The sequence below is a fragment of the Alexandromys fortis genome, unplaced genomic scaffold, assembly GCF_014885135.2.
Source record: "Alexandromys fortis isolate MF-2015 unplaced genomic scaffold, M_Fortis_MF-2015_v1.1 scaffold_40, whole genome shotgun sequence".
Classification (NCBI taxonomy): Eukaryota; Metazoa; Chordata; class Mammalia; order Rodentia; family Cricetidae; genus Alexandromys; species Alexandromys fortis.
The window spans coordinates 9,074,401-9,086,251 of record NW_026067966.1 but is presented as its reverse complement, the minus strand read 5'-3'; the positions used below and the strand labels follow the sequence as shown (position 1 = coordinate 9,086,251).

Below are 11,851 nucleotides of genomic sequence, written 5' to 3'. Positions count from 1 at the left end.
AATGAAATAAAATAAAAAGATGATATTCCTAATATCTAAAGAACTTTTAATATTATAGGGGTAAAAAAAACACAAAACCTAATAGAAAATGGAAAACTACATTAATAGACACTTCTGGTAAGAAATGGAGAAGGGAGTTTTAGTTTATTTGTCAAATAGGTGCTCAGTCACCTGGGTCACGCTCACTAGCAAAGAGGAGAAAATACTATATGAGAGTTTAATAGAAGTTAGAAGTACAGGCAATGAAATACAGAACGGCACAGTGCCCAGAGCTGGGAAGAACCAGTAGCCCTTGTCTCCTGTTTTAGTTAGGGTTTCTATTGCTGTGAAGAGACACCATGACCACAGCAACTCTTGTAAAGGAAAACATTTAATTGGGTGGCTTACAGTTTCTGAGGTTTAGCCCATTATCATCATGGCAAGAAGCTTGGTGGCATGCAGACAGACTTGGGTCTGAGAAGGAGCTGAGAGTTCTACATCTTGATCTGCAGGCAACAGAAGGAGACTGTGAGCCACACTGGCTGTAGCTTGAGCAAAGCCTTCCCCCATAGTGACACACTTCCTCCATCCAGCAAGGCCACAACTTCTAATAGGGCCACTCCCTCTGGAGTCTACTGGGACTCCAAACCACTACACCACCCAAAGAACACAGGGTAGGCAAGTGGAGAGGGCAGAGTCATGAAGTCACACCACATGAAGAGCTTTGAGAATAAACCTTACCTCACTAACCTTCTGCCAGGATCACCCAGTGACTGTACTAAACTGCTTATCAATAAAATCCATACCTGATACCTGGGATGTAGATCAGGAGTATGAGAGAAACATCATCTGGGGGACAAGAGGGTGCTACCCAGAACATTGATTATTTCAAGCACAGAGTCCAAATGACCTCAAGCTATCACAGTATAGAAGATGAGGCTGAGGCTATCCCTCTTTTTTTTTTTTTTGCAGAGTGAGGTTGGATATTTATTTAGTGGGTTATGGAGGAGGAAGGGACAAGGGGAAAAAAGGAAAGAGAGAGAAGAAAGAAGAAAGAGGAGAGAGAGAGAGAGGGAGAGAGAGACAGAGAGAGATTGGGGAGAGAGAGAGAGACAGAGAGAGAGAGAGAGAGAGAGAGAGAGAGAGAGACAGAGAGAGAGACAGAGAGAGAGAGAGAGAGAGAGACAGAGAGAGAGAGAGAGAGAGAGAGAGAGAGAGAGAGAGAGAGAAGCTGCCTCTTCGAGAGGGAGACGGAAAAAGGAGAGGCTATCCCTCTTTTAAGAACAGACCTTGCCGGATGTGGTGGTACACATCTTTTATCCCAGTGCTCAAGAGGCAGAGGCAAGTGGATCTCTGAGTTCATGGTCAGCCTGGTCTATAGAGTGAGTGAATTTCAGGATTCCCAAAGCTACACAGAGAAACATTGTCTCGAAAAACAAAACAAAAAAAGAAAGAAAGAAAGAAAGAAAGAAAGAAAGAAAGAAAGAAAGAAAGAAAGAAAGAAAGAATAACAGGCCTGGACAGAAAAGTTAAATGCCAGCTAAACCATTCTCATTACTAGGGTTTACTATAATACCATAACCATAGTAATAGAACAATGGCAGAGCAAAGACACCCAGACACTCTTTCAAACTAACCCCACAGGGACAGAACCTAAACCATCTTTCTTTGTGTCCGGTTGTTTAGGCTGAGGAGGTCCTGAACTGTGTAAGAGCTCGTCAATTCCAGTAGAATCCAGCAGTCACATGAGCTCTTGTGCGGCCATTTCTCTCTACTCTTGACTGGATGTCACATGGCTACCTGTTTCAAGTTCCTGCTACCTGGAATTGCAAGCTTTACTATTCTTTTCTTCCCTAACTTGTTTGTTCTGTTCTTAGAAAGACGTTCCCTGGGCTACCCTGCAACTTGCTAGTAAACCAGGATGGTCTTGAACTCATAGAGATCTTCCTGCCTCTGCCTGGTTTTAACAGCGTGTGCCACTGAGACTGGCTTCTAAATTGCTTTTTGTCAAGGTATTTTCCCATATCGGTGGAAATGGAGCACACAGTAAGAGTCCCCACCTCACCTGGATGCAGGTAGTCGCAGGCACTGTACTAATGTTTGCTAATTCCAGAGACATTGACCTTCAAGGATTCTTGACCAAAAAGTTAGGATTTCAAAGAGACTCCCAAAATCTCTTAAGTTATACAGTGGTGGGTTATGTGTGTGTGCTTTGTTTAGTTGTTTTTTGTTTTGTTTTGTTTTGTTTGTTTGTTTTGTCTGGCTGTCTGTTTTACCTTCCTTCTATGTTAAGCTGGAGAGTTTTTTTTTGTCAGCTTGATGCAAGCTGGAGTCATCTGGGAAGAGATGCCAGGCAAAGAACCGTCTCCCTCTGAAGGCCTGTGGGGCAAGTGCATGGGGCCATTTTCCTGGTGGATGATTGATGATGAAAGTCCCTGTCTGCCCCAGGCTGTGCTAAGGCTGGGCTGGTGGTCCTGGGTCCTTTAAGAAAGCAAACTGAACAAGGGGATCAAGCCAGTAAGCAGCACCCTCTGTGGCCTCTGCTTCAGCCCCTGCCTTCAGGGTCCTGTCCTGACTTCCCTTGGAGACACACTGCAAGTGTAAGATGAAATAAACACTTTCTTCCCCTAAACTGCTTTAGATCAAGTATTAGATCACAGCAACAGAAAGCAAATTAATTCAACTAATTCAAATGCTTTTAACTGACAACTTCCCATTGAGGTAAATAGTTTCCCTTCCTTCCTTCCTTCCTTCCTTCCTTCCTTCCTTCCTTCCTTCCTTCCTTCTTTCTTTCTTTCTTTCTGTCTCTCTTTCTTTTCTTTCTTTTTTTTGGGGGGAACAACAAACGTCTTTTATTAGGCACAGGATTTTAAATGATCTCTTCAGTTTCTCCATACATAGGCAAAACTATGTGTGCCATTTAATGAACTGGAACTTACCAACCGACTCACTACCTAAAGAAGGGAAAATTAGCCCCAAACTGCTTGGCCAGGAGGCCATTTCATCTGCCGACCCCCGAGAACATGGGGATGAATTTGGTAGACAGACTGTCTCGCTTCATTCACCAGCTTCTGATGGCCCTGGTGTCGGCCCAGATCTGCAGCACATTAGAAGACGTTGTCATCACCTTCTGCTACAGAAATCTGGGTCATAGCCTTCATGGGTATCACCAGGAAATGCGTTAGAGGAAGTGCAAGACACCGGTGGTCCTCAAAGATGATCCTGGCAGGGATTTCTTTGTGGGTGATCTTGCCGAAGACCATGTCACTGCCAGGCTGGGTCACTTGAGCCTTGGCGATCTGTCAGCCCTTGAGCTGCTCACTGTCCTTCCGGTGCCGTGGCCACGGTGATCACGAGTTCTTTCTTCTGTGATAAAAATATGCTAAGTATTTCCAAGGTATTCTGAAAACAAAAGCCCAAATTAATCAAAAACCCAAACCCAAGGTAAAACAGTGGTGATAAATGCATGAGCTTTGGGCTTATTATTGGCATATATAGGTCAAAATTACCCTGCATTTCAATGATGTATAAAAATGGCCTTTATGTGACCTAGGCACTTGGTAACAGATAATGTAAAAATGAAGAAACAACGCAAAACAATTGCCAAGTAAAATGAAATGATAATAAGACAGGTGTGTAAAATGTAAAGGCTTTGGTTTGAAACAGGGTCTCCTGCAGCCCAGGCTGGCCTCAGACTCTGTAGCCGAAGATGGTCCTGAACTCCTTGGTTCTCCTGACTCCAACCCCACATGCTGCGATTGGAGGTACATGCCACTACTTAGCAGCTGTCTTATTTTAGATTTTCTTATTTATGAGTGTGTGTGTGTGCGTGTGTGTGCGTGTGCGTGTGCATGCTTATATGGGAGACTAGAAGAGGGTGTCACAACCTGTGGGGCACATGGGTGCTAGGAACTGAACTCTGGTCTCTGGAAGAACCCCAAGCACTTCTTAACCCCTGAGCAGACTCTATATCCCTAAAGTTTATCTTTCTAAAAACAAAATTTAAAGGGACATTTTCAATCCCCATTCACTGCAGCACTGTTCAAGAAATAGCCAAGAAAGAGAAGCAACCTTGGGTCTACCAAGTCATGGATGGCTTTGTAAAAGTGTGGTACAAATAATCAATGGGAAGCTCTGGAGGCATAAAAGAGATTGAAATTTTGTCAGAGGGTACAAGACAGACAGACAGAGATCCCTGGGTTGAGTAAGCCCGAAAGACAAGTACTCACCTACTGTGGAATCTAAAAATGTCTATCTCTTGGAAATTGAAAGTAAGGAGGTGGTTGTCAAAGTCTAGGAGACGGGGAGAGGTGTGAAACAGTTGCCCAGATGGAGCGGTTACCAGAGCAGCAAGCATCCCTGCTGAGCTAGTGCACACCAGGCTGACCAGTGAACAACAATCTCCTCTGTGCCTCAGGGAGCTGGAAGAAAGATTCAGAAGGTTTCCATAAAGTACTGGAAAATGTTTGAGGGACGCAGAAGTTTAAGCATTTCATGATATACGCACACAGAAACATCGCGGCAACCCATTAATAGGTACATTGCTGCATTCAAATAAGTTACTGCCTTTAAATTTCTATTTTTTTTAATTTATGTGGGCATACGTGGGTGTGTGCATGCCACGTAGATCAGAGGGCAACTTGCTGGACTCAGTTTCCCTCTTTTCTTTGCAGGACTGAACTTAGGTCTTCAGGCTTAGCAGTAGGTGCCTTATTCACCTACCCATCTTTCTGGCTCATGGTGGTTTTGTTTTGTTTTGTTTTAAATGTACCAGCTAACAATAAATTTAATTTGAAAAAAAAAAAGAAAAATTTTTTTGAGACTTCCAAATCAAGATTGACATGGCAAGGGACAGTATTTCCATCCTTTTCATTTAACTAAAAGGAAAAGCTGGCCAAAAACAATTTAAAGTACTTCAGGCAGGTGTCTGCCATCTGCTTATCTGCTTGTCTTGATCTTTGCTTCGTGATAAACACTGCTGACCCTCTCACTGCCTGGTGATGCTCTCTGAGTTGTTAGGAGCTGTGTGGAGCACCATGAAGCTTAGTGTGCGGTACCATGGCCCACTGAACACTCATGAAGATGATTTCTCTCCCCCCTGACTTTGGCTTTTAGTTTATTTCCCCTTCTTTTAAACCTATTCTTCTCAAAGCAAATTCTTCTTACAATTTTGTTTACACCAAGAGCGCTTACACTTCAAGTGCTAATCAAATCTGTCTTAGGCCCTCTAGTGTCTTTCCTAATTTTATATTTTTCTCGCCACTGGTATCATAGCTCCAGTGTTTATAAAATAATTATACTGTGATATTTTTCCATTTATCTCGGCATGCATCTCCTAAGTGTTTTGCAATTGAAAATGACTAGTGGTTTCTTTTTTTTTCCTCCCAATTTTTATTGTAAAAGACAGTTTCTCTCTGGAGAAAAGTAAGAAAATGTCATCATTTCTACTATTTTTCTTCTTCTACAAATTGCCAGGATATTTGTTGTCGACTATACTGACGGTGTCCACTGTATCTCCTGAGCTCATTTGCCGTCTTCTCTCTCAGGTTGAACCATGTGCAGGATTTGCTTCATCTCTTACTTGTTTTTGATCCTTAAGGGCTTGAACACTTTTGCTATGTAACATGAGGGCCGGCTTATTTGTTGGGTTTTCTGTCCTGCCCGGTACCCCACAGCCTGCAAGCCCCAAAGAAAATCACACAGAGATCTCTATAAGTTATAAAGCTGATTAGGTCAAGTTACTTATTAGCTCTTGTAGCTTATATTAACCCATTATTCTGATCTATGTTAGCCATGTGGCTCAGTAACTTTTTCAGTGGGGCACATCACATCCTACTGCTTTGGTGGTCTGGGCAGGAGTGGGATGAATCAACTTCCTCTTTCCCAGAATTCTCCTGTTCTCATTACATCATTTCTACTTCCTGTCTGGTTTTCCCACCTATACTTCCTTCCTGGCCAATCAGCATTTATTTAAAACGATTGACAGAATACAGACAATTCTCCCACACCATTGCTATAGTAGGTGAAGTGGTGCACTGGCCTGGAACAGTCCGAGGTTCTCTATTACTGTTGTTTTCCACAACTACGTGTAGCTACTGACGGACTTCCATTCTACATGAAAACTGTTCAACTTCATTGCTTGTAGGAAGAATTATAAGGCTTTCCCTTGGGTTTTAACTGATTTTAGCCCCCTCCCCAAAGGTTCAGAAAAATATCAGCTTCTAGAGAAGTTACAGAAAAGCATTCCACACAGAGATGCCACACTAGTAGACGCACTGAACCCACCAACCAGATCCCAGACCTGTGTCAGCATGAATGGTCAAGGTACATAAAACGGTATTGAAGAAAAGGGTGGTGTGCCTGGGGGTGGGGGTGGTACATTTCATCAGTGTTGACGTTTGGTGGCAGCAGCTAATAATGACTCAACTGAGTTACAAGTTTATTTCTCTATCACATCAAAAACATCTTGAGGATGGTAGTATCCACACTGTCTGCCACCACACAGGGTTATAGTGATACTTCCCAGGGGCCCATTTCCCTTCTTCCCATTCTTGTTGCCCTGTCAGGGTCCCAGGTCCTCCAGTAGCTTCAGTTGCATTCTGAGGTGGGAGAAAATAAAGCAGAAGGAATGTTGTCCATGTCCTTCCAAAGCTTCTAGCAAACTCTAATGGATGTTTCTGTTTGCATCAGACGCACAACCATATCCAGCTGCTGGTGAGACGAGAATGTGAGAAGTCAATCCTAGGCCACAGTGTCCATCCAGTCACTGAGGCCTCCTGAGAGTGAGCGACTTAAGTGTCTTTCCCCAAGCAGTGACAAAAATACCTGGATGACAACCAGACTGTTTCAGGCAGGTAAACAGCAAATGGGGAAAGTGTAGTGATTTCATAAACAACAATTTCAAAAAGGGCTGGGGATATAGTTTAACGGTAGAACAATTGCCCTACATATGTGAGACCCTTGGTATATCACCCCCCCCTCTCCGATTCACTCACTCACTATCATACACCAAGAAAACTGGATCCTGAGATGTAATTCCTTTCTCTAGAGCAGAAGAGCATAGGAGAAGGACAATCATGACCACAGAGTCCTCTGTGCATCCTCATCACCATGAAGTTTCTTTTGCTTTCTTTCTCTTCTTTTACTAAGACTTTTAATTGCACTAATTTATTTTTAACCATTTTTATTAATTATTTTTGTCTGCATGTATGTATCTGTGTTCATGTGTATGAGTATCCATGGAAGCCAGAAGAAGGTATTAGGTCTCCTGTAACTGGAGTTATAGGTGGTTGTGAGTCACTATACAGGGTGTTGGGAACCCAACCCAGGTTCTCTGGGAGAGCAGCAGCCGCTTTGGACCACAGTTCCATCTGTTTGGCCCTGGTAATTAGCTTTAAACCAGATAATCTCATGCCTTAAATGTTTCTAAAATACTTAGATTATAGTATATAATAAGCAGGCTAGAAATACACTAGAAGACCTAATTTTGATTTCATTCCTTGTGATGTAATATATTGCATCAGATTAAAATAGATTTGATGCTGTCTGTCTGCCTGTAGACAACATACAAATTACATTTATTCATTATCTGATTGAATGAGGAACAGACACAGTACTATCATATCCACAGTGGAATGTTTTCTGTAGGGAGTGTTGGCCTCAGTAGATGTGAGGATTGATGTGTCTACATGTAAAAGAAAACTGCCCATTCTTTTCCCAGCCACCCAGACCTGAATAATCATACATAAACTATATTAATTACAACACTATTTGGCCAATAGCTCAGGCTTCTTATTAACTAGCTCTTACATCTTAAATTAACCCATTTCTACTAATCTATGTATTGATACAAGGCAGTGACCTACTGGTAAGATTCCAGCGTGTCCTTCTTCTTCAGCAGCTACTTGGCATCTGCCTCCTTCAGCAGCTACATGGCATCTCCTTGACTTCTCTTACTCTCTCTCTCTATATCTCTGTTTAGATTCCCCACCTGACTTTACTCTGCTAAGCCATTGGCTGAAACAGTTTTATTCATTAACCAATAAGAACAACACATATACAGAAGGACAGCCCACATCATGTACGTGCACATGAGCACGCGAGCGCGCGTGTGTGTGTGCGCGCGCGTGCATGTAGGTACTAATAGATAGGAAGAAATCATAGTCTGTCTACTTTCAATGTCACTGTGAGTGTCAAGAAAAGGGCTTTCATTGGCTGAGGGCATGTGCGTGGTACAGTTTTTGCCCAGGATGTACGAAGTCTTAAGTTCAGTCCCTAGCAGGATCTAAAACTGGAGTAGGGACACATGCCAGTAATTCTAGCATTCGGAAGATGAGGCAGGAGGATCAGAACTTCAAGATCATCCTTGTCCAGACAATGAGTTCCAGACCAGTCTGTGATCCATGAGTGTATGTCTGAAAAAAGACAAAAGGGGGTGGGAGAATTTGCTTAGACAGATCCCTTTAATCATACCTTATTAACTTATCTTTTTTTAAATTGTAAGGTCAAGTATTTGGTAGGACTGGTTATTATATTGTTGGCTAAGGCGGCATTTTCGTTCATGAAATAGCCCTTGAATTAGTAACTTTTGCTCCTCCAAAACTCCTTTGAAGGAATCACAGCAAATCATTGCCCTCTAGTGGACCAGTTGAGCTTAACATCGAAAATCTACCTGGCCGCTTGCTGGCTCTCTTGTGGGTGTTTCTTTGTACTCTGCTTCTTCTTGTCTTCTCTTCTTGCAGTCTCTTACACTGAGTTGTGTGGCTGTTTGACTGACACCTGCCTCCTTCCCCACTCCGTGCGGTGACTGCACAAGGCAAGGGCTCTCTGTTCTCTAGTTGCCTGATACCATTCTTCAATAAATACCGGTAGCAGTAAACAAAAGGAAGACCGGGCCTGGTGTTCCCTTGATTGACTGCAGTGAGAAGAGAAAATGCAAGTTAAAGCATGCCTACAATGTTTTAAATAAATTTATGCTACTTAATTTTAAAACTCCTTTTAAAAAGTATAGCATGTATACAGAAAAGTACACACATTTTAGAGTGTGTAGTGCTCAATGGGCCTTCAAAAATAACCACACCAAGAAATAGAACATTCTAGAATCCCAGAATCCTATTTATGCCCTTCTGGTCTCTATCCTACTCTAGAATGACCACAGTGGTTACTTGAATAGTGTAGATTCTTTCATTTTCTTTGGATTCTATAAATACAGACTCAAAGAGAACACACCATTTTGCTTATGACCTTTTGGTTCAATATTACATTTGTGATTTTCATTCATGTGACTGTATATTAAATTTTGAAAGCTGAGTCCAAAAGCGCCAAACTAAACTTCTTGTCAAAACTGAAAAAGAATTTTAAAGTATTCTAAGGGTAGACTTGAAGCTACACTGAGTGTAACTCCCCACTTGCTTGATGATTCAATTAAGAATCCACCAAGACAAGCTGAGGTTTTTAGGCAGTACCTCAGAGTCACTAAGCTCCATTGTAGGAGACTGCTTGTTCATTTCCCAGCTACGCAGACTCCAGAAATAATCACACAGAAACTATATTATTTGCAATACTGTTTGGCTAATAGCTTAAGCATATTTCTGGCTAACTCTTACATCTTAATGTAACCCATATCCACTATTCTGTGCATCACCACAAGGTCGTGGCCTACCAGCAAAGTTTCAGTGTGTCTGTCTCCGGTGGAGGCTCCATGGCTTCTCCCTTACTCCACCTCCTTTCTCCCAGCATTCAGTTTAGTTTTCCCCTCCTAACTCTGTTCCCCTTCAGCTTTTCTATAGGCCCAAAGCAATTCCTTTATTAACCAATGATATTCATAGCATACCGAAAGTAATCCCACATGACAGCTTCTCTCTGTGTCTGATTCCATCCCAACCTGCCTGGCAGTTTCTTTCCTAGTCCACACACTTGGCATTCTGGTCTAGTATCCTCTCCTTGGGTCCTCTTGCTATGTTGCTGTTATTTCTCCTATTTTTTACTTCATGGCCCCTTCTTCCTCATGCTGTATGCACATGTGTACATGTGTGTGCAAGTGTATGTGTACATGTGTGCATGCATACGTGCATGTGTGTGCATGTGTGTGTTCTCATTGTGCATATTATTCCTGCCATTTCTTAAGCTGGAATAGGGAATGGGAAGGTGAATGTGTTGAAATATGAAAGAAAAAAATAAAAACTGATATAAATGGTGGAGGGAATGTAACCTGGGAATTATTTTGTGACCTGTTCCTTTGTTTTAATTAATACAGTTTCTTTGTGGTTATTTCAGGGCTAAGGTAGCTGGATGGCTGGGATGAACAAGCGGGCCCCTCCTTGCAACAATTGATGCCAACATGAGGGGCTAAATCCACTTAAAAACCCGAGAGACCTTAAAAACAAAAGAGGTTTTCCTGACTCAGCCATAGCAAAAGAAAAAAATCTGCACAGTTTTAAAATGCCAGCTTTCTGGGCTGTGCTGCTAGTGTGACCGACCTCTGGCTCTTGCGGGAGACAGAGCATTTGGATGGGGTTTGTGAGTAAAGTGCTGTGGCTTGCTTGTTGGCAACATGGACTCCCTGTGTGCCTGAAAGTGGGGTAGTGCCTGTGGCTCTGAGGCAGAAGCACTCCACCATGCAGGTGAGCAGGAACTACTGTATTTATCATAATACTAGCACAGCTTAAGTTTTAGACTAGGCAGGCAAACAGGTGGTATCATATTACCCCTTGTAATGGCGCAGTTTAAGTTTTTAAGAAGTGCTTAGCATTTTAAGAAGTGTTCTTGGTCAATAAAGAATTACAGATTCACAAAAGGACAGATTCAGACATAAAAGAACTCTAAATGGGTCACAGTGTTGGATAAATGTGTGTAGGCTTTGGAGAGGAATGCCATGGAGCCGCCAGAGACAGACATGCTAAATCTTTCCCGGTAAGCCATTGCCACATGGCAATATACAAATTAATCAAAATGGGCTAAATCAAGACATGAAAGTTAGCCAATAAGAGACCAGAACTAATGGGACAAGCAGTGATTTAATTAATACAATTTCTGTGTGGTTATTTCTGGGCTAAGCTAGCCAGGTGGCTGGGATGAACAAGCAGGCCTCTCCTTGATTAAAGGGAGTTAAAAAAAAAAAAAGTAAGCCGCGTAAAAATGGAAAATTCACAGAGTGTCTGGATTCTGTATATTATTGTGTTTTCTTTGAAATTTTTGACTGTGAAGGAGCTAGCTATAAAGAGACATTTCATTGTATGGGCTGCTAAGGTAAACCAGCATGTATATTATAAAGGTATCTTGACTTCAGAATTTGGGTCTAGGAACATGCTGCTTGGGAAAAGAGGTTCTTTTTTTTGTTTTCACAGAAGATGAAAACCTGTGGATTGCCTCCAGGTAAACATGGTTTCATGGACCAAGACCTCCTGAAAGGTTTCCATAAACACCCTCAAAAAATTTCTTTGCCCAACTGCTGACTGAGATAAACCTAGCCCACAGGATACACCATAAAAGACCTGATTAACAGTGCCCCCAGTCAGTAAAAAGCAGTATGGACAGAACTGTGCCCATAATCTCAGATATTGTCTATAAATGTTTATTTACATTTAAAGGGGAATATGATGTAGATATGAATAATTTGCATTGGTATGGATCTTGTTTTATTGATAAAACTTTAAGGTCAATTTTGTTATATGTATATATTTTTCTGATCTTGACTAAGGTATTATGTTTGTGTAGCACATTTAAAAATGTAATGTGTAATTTAAAAATATAAGTTAATAAGCTGGGCCGTGGTGGCGCATGCCTTTAATCCCAGCACTCGGGAGGCAGAAGCAGGCGGATTTCTGTGAGTTCAGGGCCAGCCTGGTCTACAAGAGCTAGTTCCAGGACAGGA

At 42.0% G+C, this 11,851-nt stretch overlaps 1 pseudogene; it reads right to left on the bottom strand.

The window, feature by feature from the left end:
* Positions 1-2,948: 2,948 nt before the first annotated feature.
* LOC126508792 (adenosine 5'-monophosphoramidase HINT1-like) overlaps positions 2,949-11,851 on the bottom strand; it is a 13,443-nt pseudogene continuing 4,540 nt past the window's right edge.